At 45.2% G+C, this 24,494-nt stretch overlaps 1 protein-coding gene across 1 annotated transcript in view; it reads left to right on the top strand.

Moving 5' to 3' along the window:
- Positions 1-24,494, top strand: part of Eif4e3 (eukaryotic translation initiation factor 4E family member 3) — a 244,052-nt gene that overhangs the window by 218,518 nt on the left and 1,040 nt on the right. The window lies entirely within an intron of this gene.

Genomic DNA, 24,494 nt, shown 5'->3' with positions numbered 1-24,494 from the left:
CACCTGTTAAACATGTTTACTCCTAAATGTCATGGCCTGTCTTGACTGCATTGGTTTAGGCTCTTCCATGATGTAACCACCACAGAGAACCACATGAATAATTTGTGGACAACCTTGGAAGTCGTGCACACCAATAAGTATACCAATCAGGTGAAAGGTATTAAGAAAAGGGACAGCAAATAATTTGTGAAGTCACTCCTCCATGGAGCTAGACTACAACTGGGTGGAAAGCAGGCATGGAATTTTTGATGATTTTTGGCAGGGTCTCACTATGTAACTCTGTCTGGCCTAGAACTCACTATCTATACCAGCCTGGCCTCTAACTTGTAGAGAGTTCTAGATTTGAAGGCATGCTCTATCATAGCCAGCTCTATGTTCTCTGAGAAAATGTCAAGAGAATCAAAGTTTTCGTTGCTGTTTTTGTTTTTGAGATAGGGTTTCTCTGTATATCCCAGGCTGTCCTGGAACTAGCTCTGTAGACCAGGCTGGCGTTGGACTCAGAGATCTGCCTGCCTCTGCCTCCCAGGTTCTGGGATTAAAAGCGTACACTACTGCTGATTCTGTTGCCTGACTGAGAGAGGAGGTTTCCTTGATCAACCTTGAGTTTTCCAACACGAGGCAGAAATCTGTTGGCCTGATGAGGGTGGAAGTGGAGAGTCCAGGAATTTTCTTGCTGCTAGAGGTCTGACAGGATCAGTGTGTCCAGATGGCTCTTGCTAGTCATTAAGTCATGCTTAGATCAAGTACAAAAGAGACTGCAGGGTTCTGGGATGATGGACCGACCCAGAAGGGAAAGGCACAGGACGCCATGCCTGACAACCCAAGTTCAGTCTTCAGGACCCACACAGTGGAAGAAGAGAACTGACTCATGAAAACTGTCTCTCCTCTCTCTCTCTCTCTCTCTCTCTCTCTCTCTCTCTCTCTCTCTCACACACACACACACACACACATACATATACACATACACACTCACCCACACACATGTATGTGGTGGGTTGTTAAACTAAAAAAAGCAGAATTCTGACTAGCTTTTGTTCATGAAGAAGATGAACTAAGAGGTGATTTTTTATTTCTTGAGGGAGGGTCTCTTAATAGAACTGGTTCACTGGTTAGCTAGTGAGCTAGATCTGAGCATTCCCTATCTCTTCTGGGATTATAGGCAGCCTCTGTGTCTACCCAGCTTTTACATGGGTTGCAGGGATCTGAATTTGGATCCTCACACTTTGCAAAATGCTTTATCCATTGAGTCATCTCCCCAGACTGGAATGAATGAGTTTTAGCTTTGTAGTAACCCAGTGAGTTTGTTTCTCCATCTTACAGTGGACAGAACTGGATCTGGAATGGCTAAGCAACTTGTCTAAGACAGCGTGGCTAAGGTCAAGCAGGCAGAATTTGAGCCACAGTACTCAGTACTCAGTACACAGTATGCAGTACTCAGTACACAGTACACAGTACATAGTACTCAGTACACAATACACAGTACTCAGTACACAGTACTCAGTACACAGTACTCAGTACTCAGTACACAGTATACAGTACACAATACACAGTACACAGTACACAGTACACAGGCAAAGAGTGCTTCTGATATGAGCATGAGACTCTTTTTTAAGATTTATTTTTATTTTATGTGCATTGGGGTTTTGCCTGCCTGTCTGTGTAAGGGTATCAGATCCCCTGGAATTGGAGCTACAGACAGTTGTGAGCTGCCATGTGGGTGCTGGGAACTGAGCCTAGGTCCTTTGGTAGAGCAGCTGGTGCTGTTGATCACTGAACCGTCACCCAAAGACTCATTCTTAAGGAGAGGTGGTATGGAAGCTGAGTGTTCCTGGAAGGCTGGGTGTGTTCTGGGTGAAACATTTCTGTTTGCTTGGCCAAGTCTCTCTGGCAGTGGTAAGATCGGTATCTTCCCACTGACATTCATAATAGACATTGCCCTGACAGTTAATAAAGTGGCACAGAGTTGTACTTGATAATATAATTCCTGTTGCCAGTTTGCCTACTAAACCCAGGAAACCCCTGGGCGATGGTAGATCCATTCTTACTTATTTAGCTCATGTCACACATAACACGGCAGCGTTTCCGTCATTTGAAAGCATGTGGTTATTACCGTCCCTTTGCATTGAAGTCGTGTGGACTCTGGCTTGCAGCTGCACTATGACTGTCATCTGGCTTTGCCTATGTGACTCTCTCCCCGTCCTCTTTTTGGTAGACCACCTTCATTGTAGTTTAATATTTTTGGTCAGTGTGTAATATTTTAACCCTATTTTGACTACCTAAAGCTGTGTATTCAAGAATAGGCCATTTTCTCTGGATCCATTAGGGCTTCACATAGAAATCAGGAAGCCATGTTTTTCTAGAACCAATAACTGGAAGTTATTTGGATTTCCTGGGGTTGGGGGGGGCAGCTATGACAGACCCACCATCCATGGTTCCTGGGTAGGTGCTTTTTTTCATATTTGTCAAGTGGTAGCTCTGTAGATGAAATAACAGAAGAATTTATTTCATCCTGGTGAATTTTGTTGTCCAGAAAAAAGAACCAGGATCATATGTTTTTGAAGTGAAATAAGAGGATGGAGCTTAAACTCCGTTTTCTTTCAATGTAATTTCAAACACATGCATATGTTTTAGAAATGTGATGCGGGAGTTGTTTCACCTTCGTCCACCACTCCATCTTCTCCATTTCTTTTCCTGGCTTTCTCTCCCATGTTCTCAGATACAGGCAGTCAGATACACTGCATCTCAAAACTCCTTCACCAGACACTGCTTGACTGTGTGTGATCAGCTCCTACCTTACTAGAAGGAAATCAAGGCAGCGGAAGACAATTTCTCAGGCTCTCAGCAAAGACTTCGGGGGCTGCTGTTTGTGTCCATCCAGGGTGCAAGGGGAGTCATCTATCATATTTTATAAGTTCCTATTCTATAAATATCATTTCATCAGTCAGAATCTGTAGAACTTCAGCTGAACTGCACTGAAGGCCATCTTTCTAGGCTTCAGACAAAATAACTTTTAATAAAAGGTATTTATTACTGTGTTTGTGTATATGTTGATGTGTGGGGGTCAGCTGTGTAGACTAAACTAACTCCTTCTGGCCTTTACCTGGACTCCAGGGATCAAACTTTCCAGATTTGTCTAGCAGGTGCATCGATCAATGAAACTACCTTACTGGTCCACAAAATACTCTTTAAACGTCAGCCACCCTTCGTTTTATCCTTCTTTGCTTCCTAAGAAGATATTAATTTCTTAGTTGCATTCATTGTTCTATTGTTTTACAAGTTTCCTTGGCAATCTATCTCTGTTACTGTGTTACTAACAGACGTATTTTCCCTTGTGTGGAAGCAGAAGAGAGCTAGCTAGAATTTAAAGTAAGTTTGCTCCCTGACCAGTGTCAGATCCTTGTGTCACTTCTTTTCTGCCCACACAGCACAAAAACCTTTCTTTTCCCTCCTCCCTCCCTAGACCTCTTTTAATTTCACAATGCGACTTCACAGCAACATTAGATTGGTTCTGGCGCAGGCATTTTGATGGCCCATGTCTCCAATCATTATAGTAACTAATAAAAGCTAGAAAATGACTCTTATTCCATGAGTCCGATTCCAGCAACGCCTGGAGAGCTCAGCTGTATAAATAGGCAGTACGGTTTTTGCTGTGTAAATTTTGATCAAAGGGAAATGCTTATACCATTCAGTTGAACATTTCTTTTAAATTTAATTACTTCTGAATGTAAACCAATATGCAGAACAAAAAATGGCATTGGTAAAATGAGGCTATGATTCAAAAACAGTGCGAGTCCCTGGCCCCTCAGAAGTCTACCTAGCGCCTTCTGCACGCAGCTTTGATTGGAGTGTGATGTGTGGGACAGATGTCGTGAGACATAGACCTAAGCCTATATTTTCACAGTTGTGATCCAATTATGAGAGGATGTAGGAATGCCAGCTTTTACAGCGATGGTGTGATTGGGGGGAGGCGGCTAAGACAATGCTTCATCCTAAAGTATACTAAAATTTCTGTGTTAGCATAAAACTTAAAAGCTGTTGCCATGAGTATGTTTATGTTGTTGAATTAAAATTTTCATTTTTAGAGAATTTTTCATTTTTCTTTTGAGCTTGCTGTAATTTCGGCTCATTTTTATTCTGTAACAGTTTTCCTGAACTGGACCCGTGTTTTCGCCATGTTTGGACTGGGTATCTTATGAGCAAGTAGAAGAGACTATTGGGAGACAGAAGTGGCAGGTTATGATGCTATAAGAAAATGCCTGAGACTATGTAATTTATAAACACTAGAGATGTATTTTCACTGATCTAGAAGCAAGAGAGTCTACATTAAGGTGTCTACTGGTAGGTTGATAAGGGTCTTTTCTCTCTGCCCCAATGTGCTTAATTTACGTGGATGAGTATTTACCTATATGTACAAATGTGCACTGTATATGTGTGCTTGGTACTCAAGGACACCAGAAGAGAGCATCAGAGTTCTTGGAACTGGAGTCAGAAATGCTTGTGAACAGATGTGCCAGTGCTGGGAACTGATCCAAGGTCTACTGCAAGTGCTTCAGGTGCTTTTAACTGTGGTGCCGTCTCTCCAGTCCCCTTTCTCTCCTATTGAGATGACATCAAGAAGGCTGTATCTTCCACAAAGCACGAATACAGAGCAGAAAGGGAGATACAAGAAAGAAAGGAAGGCCTTCCCTTGTATCTCTAATTAATCTGTTAATTTTATTTGGTAGGGCTGCCCTTTTGGCGTAATCTCATCATTTTGGTTTGGCCCTGTGTATGTATCATGGGCTGCCAAGGAACACACATTGTCCTTCTCAAATGCCGAGGTCACAGGGATGCACCGCTATGGTTTGCAAACTGCTCTTCAAAGAACCTACGACTTTTTACACACATAACAAGTCTGTCCTAGCTTAGCTACCTCCTTGGCCCCAAGGAGTGGACAGGGAGAGACGGGAAGACAGGAAGTAGGTTTTTCTCCATAGTACAAACCCAGCACCCTCCTCCAGGTCTGATAGTTGCACATAGAGTGGAGGCCCGTGAATATCTCTACTCTCTCCCAACTAGGCCTTTCTTGAATCGGAACACTCTAGGGAGATATCCGAGCACCCCCATGTTGTGGCTTGAATGTGTTCCCTCCAGGACTTGGGATATCTTAAAGGGGGTTAGGAGCTAGGGGTATAGATAAATTGGTAGTATGCTCATGTATCATGCATGAGATTGTAGATTTAATCTCCAGTACTGTATAATTTAGGCATAGTAACCTACAACAAATTAAAGGCCAATCAGAGATACACAAGATCCTGCCAGACCAAATTAAACCACAGCAAAGGCAACTGGAAAAGGGCAGTCCGTCCACGCCATCCTGTCCTTTATTCAACAAATGATCACCTGGGGCCTACCTGCCTATTTTGTCCCCATTTTGTTCTGGCACGGCAGACAGATCAGTGAGGAAAACAAGTGCCTGGCACTATACGTGCTCATCTCTGGGGAAGAGAGAAGGTTGGTTGATAGGTTGATGTCATACAGTAACAATTTTGTGTGTTAGATGGGATTTGGCTAAGAAGGAATGTGAGCCAGGCAGCTCTCTGTAAATGACGTGCTATTTGAGTGAAAATTTGAAGGAGGTGTGGAAGTTAGCCTTGTTGTTCCAGGCAGAGGGAATAGTTAACAGAAGGGGCCCTGTAGCAGGAGCCATGCCCTGGATGGTGGAGGATTGTTGAGGAGGCTGCAGTAGCTACTTGTGGTGACGTAGGTGACGTAGGAACTTGGTGGATTGGGAGCTCCAATGGAGCTGGGTTGGGCCAGGAAGGGACTCTGGGCCAAAGGGACTTGGATTCCTATTCCATCTGTGAGTGTGAATGGATTCTGCTTTATTATTGTTGTTATTATTATTATTTTATTTATCGTGCAGGGAGTGGGGGAAGGGAAGTGTAAGGAAGGGAAGGGAGGAGATATATACAAGTATATGTGAATGTGTGAGTGTGTGTGTGTGTGTGTGTGCGCGCGCGCGCTCGCGCGCACGCGCGCGCGCTGCGACCAGAGCAGGATTGGGTGTCCTGTTCTAACCCTCTCTGTATTCCATTTTAGTTTTGTTTTTCTTTCTTTTTTTTAAAAGATTTATTATCCATTTTATGTATAAATGGATATAATGGATAATAAATCTTTTAAAACAGAAAAGTTTATGAAGACCCTGTAGCTGTCTTCAGACATACCAGAAGAGGGCACTGGATCTCATTACAGATAGTTGTGAGCCACCATGTAGCTACTTCCGAACATCTGGAAGAACAGTCTTAACTGCTGAGCCATCTCTCCAGTCCCTTTTGTTTTGTTTTTCAACATAGAATTTCTCTGAGTAACAGCCCTAGCTGTAGTGGAACTCACTATGTAGACCAGGCTAGTCTTTAACACACAGAAGATCTGCCTGCCTCTGCCTTCTGGGTGCTCTAGGATTAGAGGTGTGTATAACCACCTTCTGGCCCCCAAGTGAGATTTTAATGGTCACTTTGTTGGAAATAGAAAGTAGATGAGGATGCTTGAACTCTCATCTCTGGTGGAGTAGAGTGATGTTAGAACTGGCGATGTTGGACAGTTGTACAGAGGGCAGAGGCCCCAGGATTTCCTTGTGAAGGAAAGGCAGGGTTTGAGAGAACACTAATATCCATTATTGACATGCCGGATTTATGGGGGAAGAAGAGCAGAGTGGTCATAGACTGTAAATGGGATGGAAGTGGGTGGAGCCTGTGCTATGGAGACATTAAAGTTCCTAGTAGATTGAACCTGAGGTCAGGTAGGAAAGGTTATGAAGCCCAGGTAGACACCCAGATCTGGAGAATGCCCAGTTAATTGCCACAGAGCAGATTGCTATTCCACCTCTGACCCCCAGGCTGTTCAGGGAGTGTGTTGCTATTATAACTCTCCCTCATGATGATACGCATTGTGGAGCTCTTAAAGCTGACGTCTTGCTGCTGGGCTTTTAGCTTCCAGGCTTTCCAGGCCAGGGGTGCTGCTTCCCTGAGCCCACAAGAAGCCCTCTCTCTCTGTTGGAAACTGGCATTCGGGTGCAATCTAGTCCACTCTTTCCAGTGTTTTTCCTACCCTAAGAGGCAGCGACTGTCCTCAGTTTGAATATGCATTCGACAATGGAGCGTCCACCATTTTTGTTTGTGAGTCTGTTTGCATGTAGAGGCCACAGGTCGACTTTTGGTATCGTTCTTTAGATCCTGTCTACCTAGATGTCCTTTATTATGTGACATGGGTCTTTAATGGGCCTAGAAACTGCCAAATAGGTGAGGCTGCCCACTGGAGAGCCCCTAGGATCCACCATCTCCTCATGCCTGATGCTAGCATTACAAAGATATGCCACTGTACCTGGCTTTTTCACAGAGATTCTGGAGGTATATAAACTTGCCTACATTCCCAGATCTTCTTGGGAAGTTGGAAGAACTTTGTTAACTGGGCCTTCTCTACAGCTCCTCTCCATTCTTTACCCACTGTTTAACAAACAGTTGAATTGTATCATACAGCAGACTTCTCCCAGTACTTCCCTGTCTTAGATGGGGACTTCTGGAAGGCTTCTCACATAGGAATTCTTAAACTCTTGAGGAACTTTCTCTCATGGGTTTCTGAGCAGTGCAGTCAAGTCATGGTAGCAGAAAAGAAGAGGCTGGGCTTTCTCTCTCTCTTGCTCCTGGGAGAGTTAGCATGTAGCTTCTTAGCCTCCCACTCGCTTCCAGAACATTTCTGCTCTTGGATCTTTTCCTAAAATGGGACGTGGGTGGCGTTTTGAGTCCTTCGCCAACATAAGAGGTCATCGTGGGGCCAGGTGTGGGCCCCACACATGGGGCCTTTCCTAGGCTCTGTACCTTACCTCTGAGGCACCACTGGGAGGCATCCTAGCACAGTGTGAGCCAGCTTTAGCCCAGGTTCCTCCACTGGATTCTGTGTGACCTTGAGCAGGTGGTGTCCCATCCTGGTGTCTCAGTGCTCATCTGTTGTGGACTTATACCTATACAGCAGTGTCACTGTGTGGAGCCAAGAGAGAAAAGTGTCAAGGTCTGCACCTTGCCTTTGGTACGTACATAAGTCAGTGTTGGAGAAATGGCAGATGTCATCCTGGCCGTCACCACTCTCAGCCCTCTCCACTTCCATCTCAGGCTGAAACTGGCTTTGTTAAGTAGCTTGACTAGGTGTTAATTGGATCATTACATTTTTCTGTATTCATGCCTGCATATTCATGCTTGGCTATCATATCTATACTTGCCTATATCCATGTAACTTTCTCTTTTAAAAAAAATCTGTGGGATTATGTTTTGTAATCATTGAAACTGTTGAAAATATGCCCCCCTCCCCCACCACTGCCCCACCAACCCATCATTATAAGTGATGATATAGGCCACCCAGATGAAAAATCGCTTGCAAATGGAAGTTAAGAGGAAACCAGGAGGGGGCCTGGGGGGGGGGGGAAGAAACCAAGAGACCCACCTCAGTGTTAAAACAGGCCCAGCAGCAGCAGTGCATTAAACAAACAAACGAAGGGAGGAACAAAGAAACAGATCTTGATATGTGTGCTTGTGTGTATCGCTGTGGTAATTGTGGGTGTATTTGTGCCATGATGTATCTGAGGAGGTCAGAGGGCAACTTTGGGCATTCATCTTGACCTTTCACCTGGCTGAAATTGAGTGTCCTGTTGTCATTGTGAATGCCAGGCTGCCTGGGGGGTCTCTCCCCTTAACCTCTCCCCAAATCCTAGGAGCATGGCTTGCAGAGAGGCCCTGGGAACCCTGGACGCTAGCTGAGCTCTCAGCTCTCTGGCTTCAGAGCCCAAGTTGACCCTGGCGTTGCTTTGCATTGTTTGGGGTTGTGTGGCACAGACTAAGTCGTTTTGGCGTGGGAATAAATATTATTTCAATTGACTCTACAACTCATAGACTTGTAGACATCAGGAGCAGCTTATCAGCAGCTTTTCAACCTCTGGACATGCCCCACGAGTGCCCCGTGGAGGAAATAGAGCTCTCCGTGAATGCTTTCACAGTCGAATTCCACACGCATGAATTATGACGAGCAAGCTGGCTGTGCTGGGGTTTGTTGTGTCTGCTCCGGTTCCTACTTTTAAAGTTGTAGTTACATTTGGTCATTTGAAGCTTATTTTCACAGTCTGGCCAAGCCAGCGGGGTCCCAGGGCTCTGCAGGGGACACAAACCGCTGGCCTATAAGTCGGAGCACTCAGTAGATAAGCATTTCAAGACAGCATTGCATCATACAAAAGAACTTATGGGCTTATTTAACATACACTATTTGACTTAATTTAGATATTTAATGGAAAGAAAAGCCCTTTATTATCACCAAAGGAAGGAACCGCCAAACATTGGGAGGCTTGCTGGAAATATTATAACCGATGCACAGACTGCAAATGTATTTCCTCAGCTTACATAATGGGGTGTTTAATAATGGTTGTTTCTTTGAATTTAGCACACATATATCAGACATTTGCACTTTGTAAATTATATACAGTGGTTCGAGAAACTTCATTTATTAAAAAATTGGTTTTAATGAAGAATGTACCAACTTTTGAAAAATGACCTTTACCTTTGATTTATGTTTCTCTCACGGCCCAGAGCTCTCGCCAGGAACACTTTCCTGCCCCACCTTTGTATAAACATAAACATGAGCCCATGTTGGGTCTCCAGACCTGACTGGCCACAGCATTCATTGGGTGTTTTGTTTGGTAGACGTCCCTCTGCAGATACAGGGCTAATATGGGTAGGGTTAGCATCTCATGCTGCTGGGAATGGGTTACACATGGAGGTCCAGGGAAAGGCCCTGACATCTTTTACCTGTGTGTCCCCATCTACACTGGACACAGGTAGGTACCTCAGCATGGCGGTCTCCACTTGTACACCCAGAACTGGGAAGATGAAGTTAGGTGGATTTTCTGGGGTGCGCTGGCCAGCCGTGGCACTGAATGGGAGAACTCTAGGTTAATGAAGAGATCACATCATACAGGATCCATATCATACAAGATGGATTTAGGAGTTTATTTAACACATAGCGGTTTGACTTTATATATATCAAGGTGGGGGAGGATTTTTTTTTTATTATGACCAAAAGAAAGGACTTTAAAACATTGAAAGGTTGACTTTAAATGTTATAACAGATAGGCAGAGTGCAAATATTTCATCAGGGTGGCACTTGAGCAAAGTGGCACTGGAGATTGACCTCTGACCTCCATAAGGACACACATGCACATAAATGTAAACAGAAGATAAAATGTGATCACTATGGTAGGCTCTAATCCCATGTGACATATGCAGAGAGAGAAGACCATGGGGTGAGGTGAGAGAAAGGCCCCCATGTATATAATTTAAGGAGAGAGGGCCATGGAAAGGTCAAACTTGCTAATGCCTTGGTCTCAGAATTGGGGCCTCTGGAATGATAAGAAAATCAGTTTGTTGTTCCATGCCTTGGGGACAATGAGGATGTTCACAGGGCACAGGTTACATGAAAAATCAGATCCAAGCGGTTAAATGCAGAAAGGGTGACAAGAGAAGACTTCCAGGGAGGAACTCCAATGAGGACTAAAAGCTTGCACACGATCGGAGGCATGCTGTCCTGCATGGAAGGGATAGGCACAGAGACCAGGATTGAGAACTTACGGTCTGGATATGTTGCCAAGGAGAGTGTGTGCACGATCTGTCTGTTACTGCGATGGTCCGTCCTATAGTGAAGATGCTCTCAGATCCCCTGTAAGTTGATTGGAGAGACTTAAGGAAGCAGGGTCAGTGGTACCCAGGATGTTGAGAGCCAGCCTGGTGTAGAAGTTGGAATGTGAAACCAAGTGTTATTCCACACATCTGTCCAAATTGTTTCCTCAGCTGCTGAGAGTTTGGGTTGAGGTGGGACCTGGGGACCAGTCGTGTGTGCAGATGCTAGGGCAGTCTTGGAAGCTTATTTGACGTTCATCTCCAGAGAGGGACTTTCAGCCTTGCCCAGGAGTGACTAGAGTTTCTAAAGCCGGTGTGTGACTCTGATGGAAGTCACATTTTTGTGAACATATTCATTCTCACGGTGATCCTAGGCAGTTCTTCCACACAACTTCTGAAGATGTTCCTACCCATACCTAGTCTATACAAGGCCCCTAGCCAGTAAGCAGCATGCCTTCTCCCGGGCCTGACCTTCAGCCCCATCCTTCAGAGGGAGATGGAAGAGGACTCCTGACATTGGGGGTGGGGGAAGGGGAGAAAGGGAGAAAGAGGGGGGAGGGGGAGAGAGAGAGAGAGAGAGAGAGAACACACACACATAAGCAAGGGTCTCTCATTTGCTCAGAGCTTGCCAAGTAGGTCGGACTGGATGGCCAGTGAGCCCCAGGGATCCACTTGGCTTTGCTGCTCCAGTGGTGAGATTATCGTAAGTGTGCACCACCACACCCAGATTTTTTTATGTAAGTTTTGGGAATCCAATTCAGGTTCTTATGCTTACAAGGCGAATATTTTAGCAAATGAGCTGTCTCCCCAGCCTCTGTTTAAAACAAACAAATAAAAAACATATTTCCTCTTTCCTCTTATTGCTGAAGTGATTTATGACAAGTGTGTTAAAAAAATTAAATGAAGGCAAAGTAAAAATAAGTACTAAGTCTCTAGCTTCACCCTAGAAAGGGTTAATTACTGCTAGCCTGGATTTCTTTCTTTCTTTCTTTCTTTCTTTCTTTCTTTCTTTCTTTCTTTCTTTCTTTCTTTCTTTCTTTCTTTCTCTCTCTCTCTCTCTCTCTCTCTCTCTCTCTCTCTCTCTCTCTCTCTCTCTCTCTCTCTCTCTCTCTTTCTTTCTTTTATGACTGCTTTTCTCATCTTTTTTCCTCCTAGGAAAGTATGCCTAGGGTAGCTTTAAGTACAGGCATACCTTCACGAGGGGCAGCTGGTAGGAAGATGGCAGGGGCTTTGCTGTAAGTCTTAGATTTAAACTCTGGATGTCAATTACTTAGAACTTGACTTCGGATAAGTTATTTCTCTGTTACCCTTTTCTTCCTTTAACGTGAGGCTGATAAACCTTACTTCAGGGGTTCAGGGATAGCCTGTGTAATGGGCTCATTTGTAGCTGCCACAGAGCAGATACATTAAACCGTCAATTTGAGAATAATAATTTTTTTGTAATATAGTTTTGTTCCTTAGCAACATATCATTCAACAAGTAGTTTGGGGGTGTCACAGGTCCTCCACATCCTTGTTTGTTTTGCTTTTGTAGTGCTTTTCATTATGACTCATAATTTATTTGGTTTTTGGTGACATTCCCCTCAGATTTTATGTACTATAGATCATGTTGTGATGTATCTCTTTGCAACGTGGTACTGAATTTCCCTCCAGTGACCACTATTTCATTAGGATCCATTCTGAAGGCCAGACAGGAATGAATGGTTTTCTGTCTGCTGAAACAGCACTAAATAACCCTTTAAGAGAGGTGCCTACTTCTTGGAAAACCTGGCTATTCTTTTTTTTTTTTTTTTTTACATTGATGGCACAAAATAAAACAGGCATAATCATGGTGTTGGGGCCCTTGACCCATATCTTCTATCAGAAAAAAAAAATAAAACAAGTCAGCAAACAAAACCCCAGCAACTCTTAGATCTGAGTAAGAGAGAGAAGAATCTGGGTACGGCGGTTGGTGTTCACGTCACTGTCCAGGCAGACTGAGGAGTGGCTGTCAGGTGTGTGGCCCGTCTATGCAGGCACTGGGCTCAGCCACTGGTCCTGGCATCTTCTACTTCATTGTTTTTTTTTTTAAAGAAAAATCTTTCTTATGTTTTGTGCATGTATGTGTGTCTGCATTTGTGTGTATGCACCATGTACTTGCAGATGTCTGCCAAGACCAAAAGAGGACATTACACCTTGTGGAAGTGGATTTAGAGGAAGTTTTGAGCTGTCTCCTATGGTGCTGGGAACTGAGCCTGTGTCCTATGCAAGAGTAGCAAGTGTTCTTAACTGCTGAGCTGTTTCTCCAGTTCCTCCGTGTTGTCCACCACCTCCCACTCCCACCCCAGCCCATCTCCCTTTCCTTTCCTCTTGTTCCTCCACTGCTGTCTTGTGTGCACTCATACCCTAGAGAGTTGACTTTGTTGGAAAAGCTTCTAGGTAGAAGTCATAATCTCAGACAGTGGTGGAACCCAGGGATGTCCAGTGCCAGGCAACTTTTCAGGTCACAAGTTGTCACCCTGGCTTCCTGCTCTCCTCCTGCAGACTACATGCAGAAAGGCAAGGAGAGAAGGTCAGGCAAGTGTTTGGGTGTGAGTCAGAAGGAAGAGAGGACCTCAGGCTGCCCAAGTACTAGAAGGCATCCCCTTGCACCCCTGATGGGCTCTGCAGCCCTCTCCTCACCCCCACTCTCCGGGGACTTGTCTCATAGAACATTGAGCAGCACGAGGGGATTGGTTGACTCGGCTCCATGTTTTCTTGCTTCCCAGGACTTGCCTGACTCCAAAACTAAGAGATTTTAGACCGTGGGAGGCAATCTGGAGCTCTGAGCAGAATTGTAGCCCAGCATTCCCATTTGACTCTGTCTTGGGAGCCTTTCCAAGCACACTCCCATTTCCCAGCAAGCTGGGGAAGACTGGCCCTCCGCGGTATGATCCAGTGTTAGTGGAGACCTGGCTTTCACAGCTGTGGCTAAGTCGCTTGCTCACTTCTCCAGCCTGGATTTTCCTGTCTGCAAAATGATGACGTTGACTTTTGCTGTTCTTGTAAGCATAGTCAACAGCAGGGTGACAGTCATGTGTGTAGAGTATGCACTGCTGTGAGCGTTTCCTGTGTCCTTGGATTAGGACTGGTTGTTCTCTGTAGACTACCCGAGTGGAAGCCAGGTCATTCCTTCCTTTTCTCTCTCGCCAACAGGTCTTTCACCTCTTTAAGTCTTTGACACCTCCTTAAATGATACCCACATGCGACTCCGCAGCACTTCTGGCTGCAGGGATGCAGAATGACGGATCCCATCCTTCTGGTCTTGGCATGCACGCTCTTTCTTTCTCAATAGCATACCTTCTTATCTCTACACTGTTGTCCTGTTTATGAAATTTTCTGGAAGTTCTTTCTCATTTTATTACTCATGTGCTTTCTCGGTTTTAAAGACCAAAAGGAAAATGACTTAGAGGTTGAGGGTCAGAGAATGTCTGGCTGGGAACTCTTCTTGGTTGAGTCACCTGTCTGCTCAGACACAAAAGACTGACCCATGTCTGGTGACTCGGCCGTGGTCAGTGCCGCTAAGTTTGAAATTTCATTCCTGAGTCTTTGAAGGGATGAGAGCTCAGATTCCATGGGGGCAGTTCCAAACCACTCCCAGAAGCATATGCTCGGGCTGATGGAGCCTAGAATTTTCAAAAGTTACCTCCCGCTTGAGGCATGATACGTGATTTGATATCATTAGAAAAATATAGGGGCTAATGCTGTGTTTATACTGAAGGAAAATCCAGGCTTTGAAAAGCTCTGACCTGTGGGAGGTCTCAGCGAGTTGTCAGAAAAGCTGACAAAGGAGCCCTTCATACTGATGTGACATGTACTCACCCGCAGGCTGGGCATGGTGAACACCTCCGTCCACTCTTAGCTCCTTCTCTACCCAGTGCGGCACAGCCTCGCAGCACGCGGACACTCCGGAAAGCTCATCTCCTTTGTGTGTTTGAGGTCTTGTGTCTGTGAGCCCTGTACATTACTCTCTGCAATGGTGTCTTTGCCTTTTGCTATCATGTTCTCATTCTTCCCCTCCCTTCCCCCTCCCCTCCCCCTCCCACACTCTCCCTCTTTCCCTCTCCCTCCCTCCCTCCCTCCCCCCTCTCTCTCTTTTCCTCCCTCTCTCTCCCCCTCTCCCTCTCCCTCTCCACATATCCTTGAACAAAGCTTGATAACTGAGGAAGATATGAATGGTACAACAGCTTAATCAGCTTTAAATTATGTACTTATTTGCATATGCATATGTATGGCTGTATTTGAATGTGTATACACACGTGTGTGAGGCCAGAAGTCAACATCAAGTTTCCCCTTCAACCTCTTTTTAAAGATTTATTTATTTTCTGTATGTGAGTACACTGTCACTGTCTTCAGACACACCAGGAGAGGGCACCATATCCCCATTACAGAGGGTTGTGAGCCACCATGTGGTTGCTGGGAATTGAACTCTGGACCCCTGGAAGAACAGTCAGTGCTCTTAACCTCAGAGCCATCTCTCCAGCCCACTCCTAAACCTCTTTACACCTTATTTGTTTACACCTTATTTCATTGCACACTGAACTTGGAGCCTACCAGTGTGGGTAGACTGGTTGGCCAGCAAGTCCTAGGGCTCGCCATTCCTCCACACCCCTTCTCTCGGGATCACACCCACATGCTGCTACCCCCCGTTTTATTATTATTGTTGTTGCTATTGTTCCACATGTGAGTGTTTTGCTTCCATCATGTGTGTGCCTGGTGCCTGTGGCGCCAGAAGAGGGTGTGTGCATGCTGATAATCAAAGCTGGATCTGGAAAAGCAGCTAGTGCTTCTAACTATTGAGCTTTGTAGACCAGGCTAGGTTCGAACTCACAGAGTCTCTGCCTCCTCCTACCTGTTTTTAGATTCCCTCCTCAAGCCCTCCTACCTAGCCAGGGGATCCTAGGGATTGAACTTGGGTCCTCATGGTTGCATAGCAAGTACTTTATTAACTGACACATTTTCTCAGCTTTGTTTTTTTTGTTTGTTTGTTTTTTGTTGTTGTTGTTGTGTATGTGTTTTGACTTACCTTGCACTTCTACTGATGAACTGCATTAGGGGTTGAGAGAATTTGTTTAATCAAAGACTTTCTGCATCTATTCTTTTTTTTCTTTCAAGTAATTTGTAGTTAACTCCAACACTCTATGGTAAGATACCTTTTGTTTCTGATTAGAATATTACAGCACACAGAACTCTCTAGAAGCTGGCAGATGGTGGCACACTTCTTTAATCCCAGCACTCAGGAGACAGGGTCAGGCAGATCTCTGTGAGTTCAAGGCCAGCCTGGTCTACAGAGCTAGTTCCATGACAGCCAGGGCTATACAGAGAAACCCTGTCACCAAAAACCAAGAAAGGAAGAAAAAAAAGAGCTCTCTAGAAGAGAGAGTTGGCCTGAGCCCACTTGGACTTGACAGTGGCCTGCATGGAACCGCTGATTTTCTTAAAAGATGTTCAGTTTGTTTATGTCTTCTCTTGATTCCTATTTCTCTCTTTCCAGTGATGGAAGGAATTGTATTTTTTGTTTTTATGTTTAAAGCCAATTCAAGCTGGTAAACAAATTACATTATTCCATCTTAATGCGAGTTACTAGTTTTTTTACTAATATTAAAGTAGATGGAAATAATCATTCAAAACAGGTTGCAAAAGAATGGCCACTGGTCCTGGGTGCTGGTGGCCTGCTCCATCCTTTCTGATGCTCCGTTTTCCCTTTCTTAGCAGCTGTTAATTGTGTGAATTACATAACTTCTTCACAGAAAATTGTTAGGAACTAACATGGCTGCCTCTGGTGCTGTGGCCGACTCCCCCTTCCAGGTTCCTGCTGGGTAAGTGAAACATGTCTGTTCCTTCCCGCTCTCTGCTGGACTCAGCATTTTAACTCCTGTTTTTTTTCCTTCAGTTGTATCTTTTTTTATCATCACAATTAGTATGGCTTTTGCTCTCCTGGAGTAGAGAGCCTTGCTTACCCACAGCTTCATTCAGGCGTTTGAATAAAAATATAGGTTCACCACCCTCATGTGAAGACAAGATAATGTAATTGTTTACCACCTTCAGTTGTTTACCATGGACTGGAAAATCTGTTTTGAATTTTAAAGTGTGAAAAAACTAGCTATCAAAAAAGCTCTCCCTTCAAATAAACATGTTTAGAGAACAGGACACAAAACAAAATACTTTATGATGATAAGCCTGGCCAATCAAACATGTTTACCACAGAAACCTTATAAAGGACCCAGATGGCAGCCCGCTCTGCGTTCAGTTCACTTGCCTGTCATTTCAAGCTCCCCTGGGCCTTAGGGACAGGGACACCACCATCCCTGCCAGCAGGCTGCAAACCTTAGGCAACCCTGCTGGCCTGGCTAAACCCAGCTTGTCATGAGAAAGGGGGTGGGGCTCACACTTGGTGGTGCTGAATTGGATCATGAGTGGAGGGTGCTTGTGAAATCGAGCCTGAGATCCTTGTGTTTTTTACAGTGGCCACTTTCTCTGGTTTGGCTGCCGAGCAGGCTTGTGGGGGCTCCTCGTGGCTCCTGCAGGGGCCCCAGATGAGCAGCACATGTGAGGCCCTCTGTGCCCTGCACTATTGTGTAAGTAGTGCATAAACTGTGAATCACAATCTCCCGTCTCCCACTCCTCTCATGAGGGAGCCGGAGGACGGACAAAGGCTTCCTCAGCCATGCACGCATGGCATGGCCGTCAGGATCCTGGGTACCAGGAAAGCGTCTGAGCCCGTGCTGTCTGAGGCAGTCATTAGTGGTGAGTGCCCACTCCTGGGAAGTAGTTGGAGTGGAGCATCAGATGTGGAGGGAGTGGATGAGATTTTTGTGAACAGAATGAACAGTGCTTTCACTGCTGTGACAAACACTTCTGAAGTATAATAAAGCAGAGAAGATTTATTTTAGCTCCTGGATTCAGTCCATGGTCAGCTGGTTTCATCACATGGATGAGGTGGACAGCCTAACCAGGAGACTGTGGCCAAACCCACTCCACACACACACACACACACACACACACCAGACAACAGGAAGAAGAGAGGCATTCCCTGTCCCCAGTGACACACTTCCCTTAACTTGGGACCCACATTTAATATCTCCCAGCAATGCCATCTTCATATATAGCCATCAAGGAATTAACTGTTGATTAAGACACATCTCTCAGAATCCAATTACTTCTTCCAAACCCATCAGCACATATAAGGGAACAGAGCCCCGTACACGGCACCTGTGCCCAAGGGGTGCATTTCTTTGAAACTCATAGCAACCACATAAATCTATAGCATTGAGATAAACATTATTCCGGTGTTCAGACACAAAGGAGCTCCCAGGTTACATCCCCTGAGGGGCACAGCTAGGAGCAAGTGCAGTCAAGTGTGCAGCTGACTCTCCTGGATACTATACTGTATACTGCTTTGAAAATGCACCAGAGCGTCTGGGATGAGTCAGTTTTTAGTCATTAAGTGCACAGGTCTTAGTGCCTCATTCCCTGTCAGACCTGTTTGAGCCTTGACCCGACTGTCAGAAGGACTATCTTCTGGTGGCCACCTGAAAGACAGTAGATAGATAGAAACTGCGAGCCCACTAAGAACAACCTCAGGAGATGTATCTATTAGGATGCCTTTCACGTTGGAAGGTAGTTGTGTGGCTGAGCTGGGGCAACAGTCCTCTTGCATGGGGTCATGGGAGCAAGGGTTTTGTTGGATCCAGGCATCACAGTGTGGAAGAGTAGTGGAATCTTCCCGTGGGACCTCCAAGGAGGGGGAGAAAAGGGAGGGCATTAAATTAGCTTTGGTAGAGGAGTCAAGACTCCAGCTCTTTCTCCTTTGTGTGATGGGGCGCACATGGCGTCATAACAAGAGGAACGTGTACGAGGACAAAAGCCAAGACTTACTTCTACTGGGATGGTGGTTTGGGGTGGGTTGGGGGTGTGAGAGTTGAGAGGTACAGAAGGGTTTGGGGGGTAGGGTGCTGCTCTGCCTCTCTCTGAAGAGGGCTGGGGAGAACCTGGAGCTTCTGAGCAAGGTTTGGCTCAGGTAGGGCTAGAGGCCTTCAAATTTCAGAGGGAAAATCCTGCCTATTTTGGGTGTGCATGTAAAAGAGAGACGTAAGCAGTTCTGGTGAAGCCTCGGTGCTGGAGAAAAGTAATTATGAAGACATCATATTCTTCCCTCCGTCTAATTAATCTAGAGGGTTCACTTAAAACCTTTTTTTTTTTTTTTTTGAGCAAACATACCAGTACATTCTCTGATGAGTTGAAAGAATTCTTCATAGAGTTTACAGGAATAGTGATTAGTTCTCAGGCAGGTAATTGCCACAAGTATTGGTGCCGTGGCCCATCTGAGTAGGTGAGGTGACAGTGTTCTCTGGAGGACCAGAACCTCGGGGACCTCTGTTTCTGCGTGTTCAGAGTACACCTGAGTTATTGGCGCGGCCCTAAAAAGAGCAGTATTATTTGTTCTTCTCCTCTCAGCCGTCTTAGTTGATGCAGATTGGCGTTTTATTTATGAGCTGACAGCACACCATTTGTGGCGTTTTTTTTTTTTCTTCCCCTTCAGCCGAGGTGCTTTTTGAACTGGGTTCACTGTTGTCAGAAAGTTATTCACAGGAGTGGTGATGGAGCCTGCTCCGCCCACCTCTGTTCCCTTTCTATTTTGGTGCCATTTGCAACAAAGGAAACAAAGTTAGTAAATTAGTGCAGCCTTGCAGCTCCGCAGGCTTACTTCTCAGGTTCTGTAAGGGTTTAGTTAGACACACGGGCACGCTCTGCTAGCACCTGGGGACAGAAGGAACCCGTCTGAAACTAAGGAGATGTCCTTGGTCAAGGGGCTTGAGGTCCCACTTAATTTGATTTAATTTGATTGAGGTTTCATGAAACCCTCTTGCAATATGGTCGGATTCATAGCTAACTGTTTGGCCTGTGTGTGTGTGTATATGTGTGTATATGTATATATGTTTTTATTACATGTGCACAAATTTGTAGATTTTTGCATTCATAAACACAGGCCATATTTGATGGGCAGCATACTGAATGAAACTTTTGAGTCAAGGGTTGGAAGGAAGGAAATAGATGGCTTGTATTTCCTGTAAAACTCAAGGGTCAAGGGCAGGGTGGGTCCCAGCCTGTACAGGGGAGACAGTAATTGGTATGGACTGCCAGGCAGGAATTGTGCTCAGTCAACCTGCAGTGCCCAGTGGGGACAGAGCTAGGTGAATGAATATCCTGTCTTCTTTTTACTACAGAGGTGACACCTGTCATTGGTTAAACCCAACTAGAAGCCAAAGGGGGGACCCTCTGGACCCAGACCAGGTTGGGAAGTGTTAGGCAGACAACCTGGAAAGCCAATAGAGAATCACTACTGTATCTCCTTTGGAAAACATCTTTGCGTGTTTCCACTCTGCCATGCTCTCCCTGCTAGGCCACTCAGAAGAGTTCCAAATGGAAAACATACCTCTTAATCTTCCATAAGAGTAAGAAGGGCATCTATCATCACAGAAGAGACACATTAGGAATGCCATGATCACTTGAGAGAACTTTCAAGAAATTCCCAGTCCCTATGTTAGAACAACCTCCTGAATAAACAGCTAGGACCTGTGCTTTAGAAAGCATCATGTAGACCCTCGTGCTTGATCAAAATGGAAAACCACCCCTGGAGGCTTATGGACAGAGCCTCACTGGAATGTAAGCTTGGAAATGCCTCCTGCATGAATTCACTGCTTGCGATTCTGCTGGCCCCCAGTCCTCCCTTTCCGGATAGACTGTCTTCAGTAGAAATGGAATCCTGATTACATGCAGACCTTGGGGGAGGCAGGCAGGCAGGCAGACAGTGCAGCCGGGGCCTTTCATTCCCTCCTTCTCTTCTCAGCTAGAGCCATGCAGGGCGGTTCCCGGGCAACCCAGGCTTTGGGAGGTTGTTTTTGAAAAATAGATGCGAACCCAGCCCGAGCTGTTGTTGTTTTCCCGGTGCCTGGCAGTGTTTGGTAAACAACTTGATTGCCGGGTCCTGGCCTCCAGGGAACCACAGCTGCTCTTCCCAGCTCCCTGCAGACTTCTGTACCAAGCAGTGATTGCTTCAGGGGAAAATAAACAGGGAGAACAAAACAAGAAAACATCCCTGTTGTTTTGTTTCTGCCTCTACCTGTTTTTCCCAGAGCTATTTTGCAACCAAGGGCCTTGGGCTTTGGTTCTTTTGCTTTAAAAAAAACACACCAAATGGAAAAACAAAACAAGGCAGGCTCCCACGGGCCTCTCTTCTGTGTGGCTAGACAGTGGCATTTGGAAGTAGCCACAGGACTTGCAAAGCCTTGGAAAGGACTTGCTGACCACTGCCAGGATGCATGCATTTTTAAATATGTAAATGGAAAAGGGAGAAAGCTTCATTCTTTCTAATGACCCCCAGGGTGGTAATCTGGCTTTTCAAATCTCTAGGAAAACAGATTGAATATGGCACAATTAATGTTTGAGCACTTCTAGACTCTTTCTAAAATATTTTAATGGGCTTTTAATTTATTGCAGCTCTTGATTAGCAGGTTGGAGCCCTGTTACAGCTGACCTCCTGGGCTCAGGCCGCTGTGGGGCTCCAGGGGAGTGGAGGGGAACAATGCCTCTGGGGCTTACAGCCAAAACTGCCCAGGACGGAGCTCCAAGGGCCTTGGCCCGGGGCCTCAGAGACAAGTGGAGGGAGCTGCAGTTACCTGGAGTGTCTGGTAGAAATGGGGTGTGGAGGGCAGGGATCTGTTTCTGAAGCCTCTGGCTTCCATTACTGTCATGTTACAACGTGAGGACAGAAGAAATGGGTTTGAATGGGAGGCCTCGGACTGTGGTGTGCGTGTCTGTGTGTGTCTGTGTGTGTGTGTTCATGTGTGTGTGTGTTCATGTGTGTGTGTGCTCGTGTGTGTGTGTGTGTGTGCAAGCGCGTGCATACATACATACATACATATATATACATGTATATTTAATTTTTTGGGACCTCCCCTTTGCTCTGTGAGTGCATTTGCGTGTCCCTCTCAAACCCGGCCACCATTGTAGCAGGCCCTACATACTGAAATCAAAGAACCGTCCTTCCAATTAATTTTCTTTTAGCTTGCCATTAATCTCTGACTGTCCCTATAAAGAAGTGATAAGTCCCTTTTTGTCTGAAAGGTTCTCTTTTCCCCTTCTGTTTTGAAAGATAGTTTTTCTGGGTATACAATTCTAGGTAGACAGCTTTTGCCTCTGGGCAGTGTTCTGGATAATTTATTTGTATATCTGTCTTTCTACAGTGGCTGTTTTTTTTTTTTTTCATTTCTGGGGCTCAGAGCAATTAAGCGTTTTAGATAGTTACAGAGCTAAGTGGAGAGTTTTTATGTCGGACGCTCAACCAATCATTCCAAAACCAAACAGAACTGTCCCACAAACCACAGTGGAACTTGGCCCTTTATTTTGGGTATTCCCTGTTACTCTTCTGCATTTTAAGTGATGCCATCAGAATTGCTGAGTAGTCCCAGGCCCACAGGTGACTTGACTGGAAAGCTGCCCTAGTCACTTAGGGCCCTGTCTGCACGGTTTTGCGGGTCTCTTATTTATTGCCTAGCCCCAGGCCCTTTGGTAGGGATTTAGACCTCTATCCCAGTTTCTAATTCCTTCTAAAACTCACTGAAACAGTTCCTTTAGAAAGGAATCAACTGACCAGAAACTTCCTGTGGTTAACCCCTCCCTGTCTGCTGTTCACTGGCACTAGTATGCCTCTGGGCTTCTGAAATTGTTCTAGAATCAAAGACAAAAGAGTAACTTTAACCTTCCTTTGCTTCTGCTGCTCCTCCTCCTCCTTTTTCTTCTTCCTCTTCTTCCGCCTCCTCTTCCTCCTCCTCTTCAACAATTCTGGAATTCTTCTGGGAGGAAAGAAGTGCTTTTGTTTTTGGCAGTAGATGCTCTATAAAGCCTGCTGTGTTCTATGTGTCTGGTGATTGTGGGGGCCCCTATGCTTCCTATACTAAAACGGAGGTTTCCCTGAAAAAAGATGAAGTGTCTTCTGTAGGTACCCGAGGCCTGCAAAGCTTGTGACACCATACAAGCAATGTATAGGTCTGTTGCCAAGGCAACAGCTGCCGTTTACCCAGAATTCTATAGCCCACCTTTACCTGTAATTACGTCACCACCGGTATATAACTGGGCAGTGCTCTTTCCCCTCTCTTTTCTCTTCTCCCCTTCCTTCCTGCCCGCTACCCCTTCCCTATCTTAAATAAAATCCCACGTGGAACTATCTGGCCTAGCGTGTCTCATTGCGGCTCACGGTTCCATCTTCCATGAGATGTCACAGCCAAGACTTTCCTGAACTAGCCTGCTTCAGAAGACTGTCAGGCTTCAGGATTGGAAGCTTTGTATTTGTGAAGTGGTATGAGAAAGTATACATTTCTCAACAAAAGCTTTACAGAGCCCAATCACTGGGAATCCCTGGGCCTTGGTATCTGTATTAGACATTTTATAATACAAGTCTTATTCTTTTCTATTTTATATGTGTATGGATATTTTACCTGTATGTATATTTGTATAACTTGCATGTTTGGTACCTACACAGGCCAGAAGAAAGTATCATATTCTCTAGATCTGTGGTTACATATAATTGTGAGCCACCACATGCTTGCTGGGAATCAAACCATGTCTCTGAAATCACAGCCAGGTTTCTTAACCTCTGGCCCTATAGCACAGATTTTATGAGATGGAAGAATGATTTTGACATCTTTCAGATGGTATCTTCTACCTAGATGGCCATCAGTGGCAGCTATATTTTAGGAGATGCTCATTGATTAATTTTGATTTTGAGTCATTTGTTGACTTGACATTTGTTTAGAGTACCTTTTATGTGGCAGTGCTCTTCTGGGAATTTCGAAGTGATGGACAAAGCCTCTCTCACATGGGGCAGATAATCTGGCGAGGAACACAGGTGAATGCGTGAGGCAAAGGTTTGGAAATAATGCCAGTAGTTCTTGAGGAAGCAAATTGGAAACTGGTTACCACGTGAAGGAGGTAGGCAGGACAATCTCTTGAAGTAGCGTATGCCCATAATACCCAGAGATGAGAAAGAAACCCTTCCCCCCAACTCCTTCTCCCCTCTCCCCTGTAAGGAGTAGACTAGTAGGGGTCTCAGGGGACTAGACTAATAAGGTCACCAGACCTGTGACTCATTTTGAGCAGAAGGAAGCCCTGCCTTTGTTGTAGTGAGTTGATTTGGTAGTTTGAGGTCATTGGGGAATCTGAGACAGGAGATTATGTAGGCCTCTTTAAACTGTTTGGATTCTACTCAGAGGATGAGAGATCAGCCTAGTATGTGACTTTTTTCTATGTGGGGTAGAGTCCATAGTTTTGGGAACCTCTCTAAATCTGGGAGATAATATGAGGGACTCAAGGATATTTGTGCCAACTGGAATCCAGGACTTGTCATTTGGTTTTAGTAAGGTCTGCTGTTGTAGTTACTGAATCATCTGCAGGCTCGGCTCCCGCCGGCTGCATTTTGAACAGCTTTGAATGCTACTTCCAAAGGTCAAGAAGATTCCATCTGGAATATGCTGAGACAGTTTCTCTGGAGTTGGTGCTGTGGTCTGGGGAGGAAGGGAAGCCGCCTGTGGACACCCAGGGAAAGATGCTTGCTACTGACTGTCAGTTTAACAGTACAGGGTCCTCGTGCCAGGGTGAAAGTCTTTCTAAATGCTTGCAACACTCTGCCCACAGCCCGACTTTGGTGTTGATGACAGTTGGACATAAGAGTGATTCATGTCATAAACCTCTTAATCAGGATCTTTAAAGGAGAAGCTAATAGCTG

This window comes from Apodemus sylvaticus, chromosome 2, assembly GCF_947179515.1.
Source record: "Apodemus sylvaticus chromosome 2, mApoSyl1.1, whole genome shotgun sequence".
Taxonomy (NCBI): domain Eukaryota; kingdom Metazoa; phylum Chordata; class Mammalia; order Rodentia; family Muridae; genus Apodemus; species Apodemus sylvaticus.
This window is presented reverse-complemented; position numbering and strand designations above follow the sequence as displayed.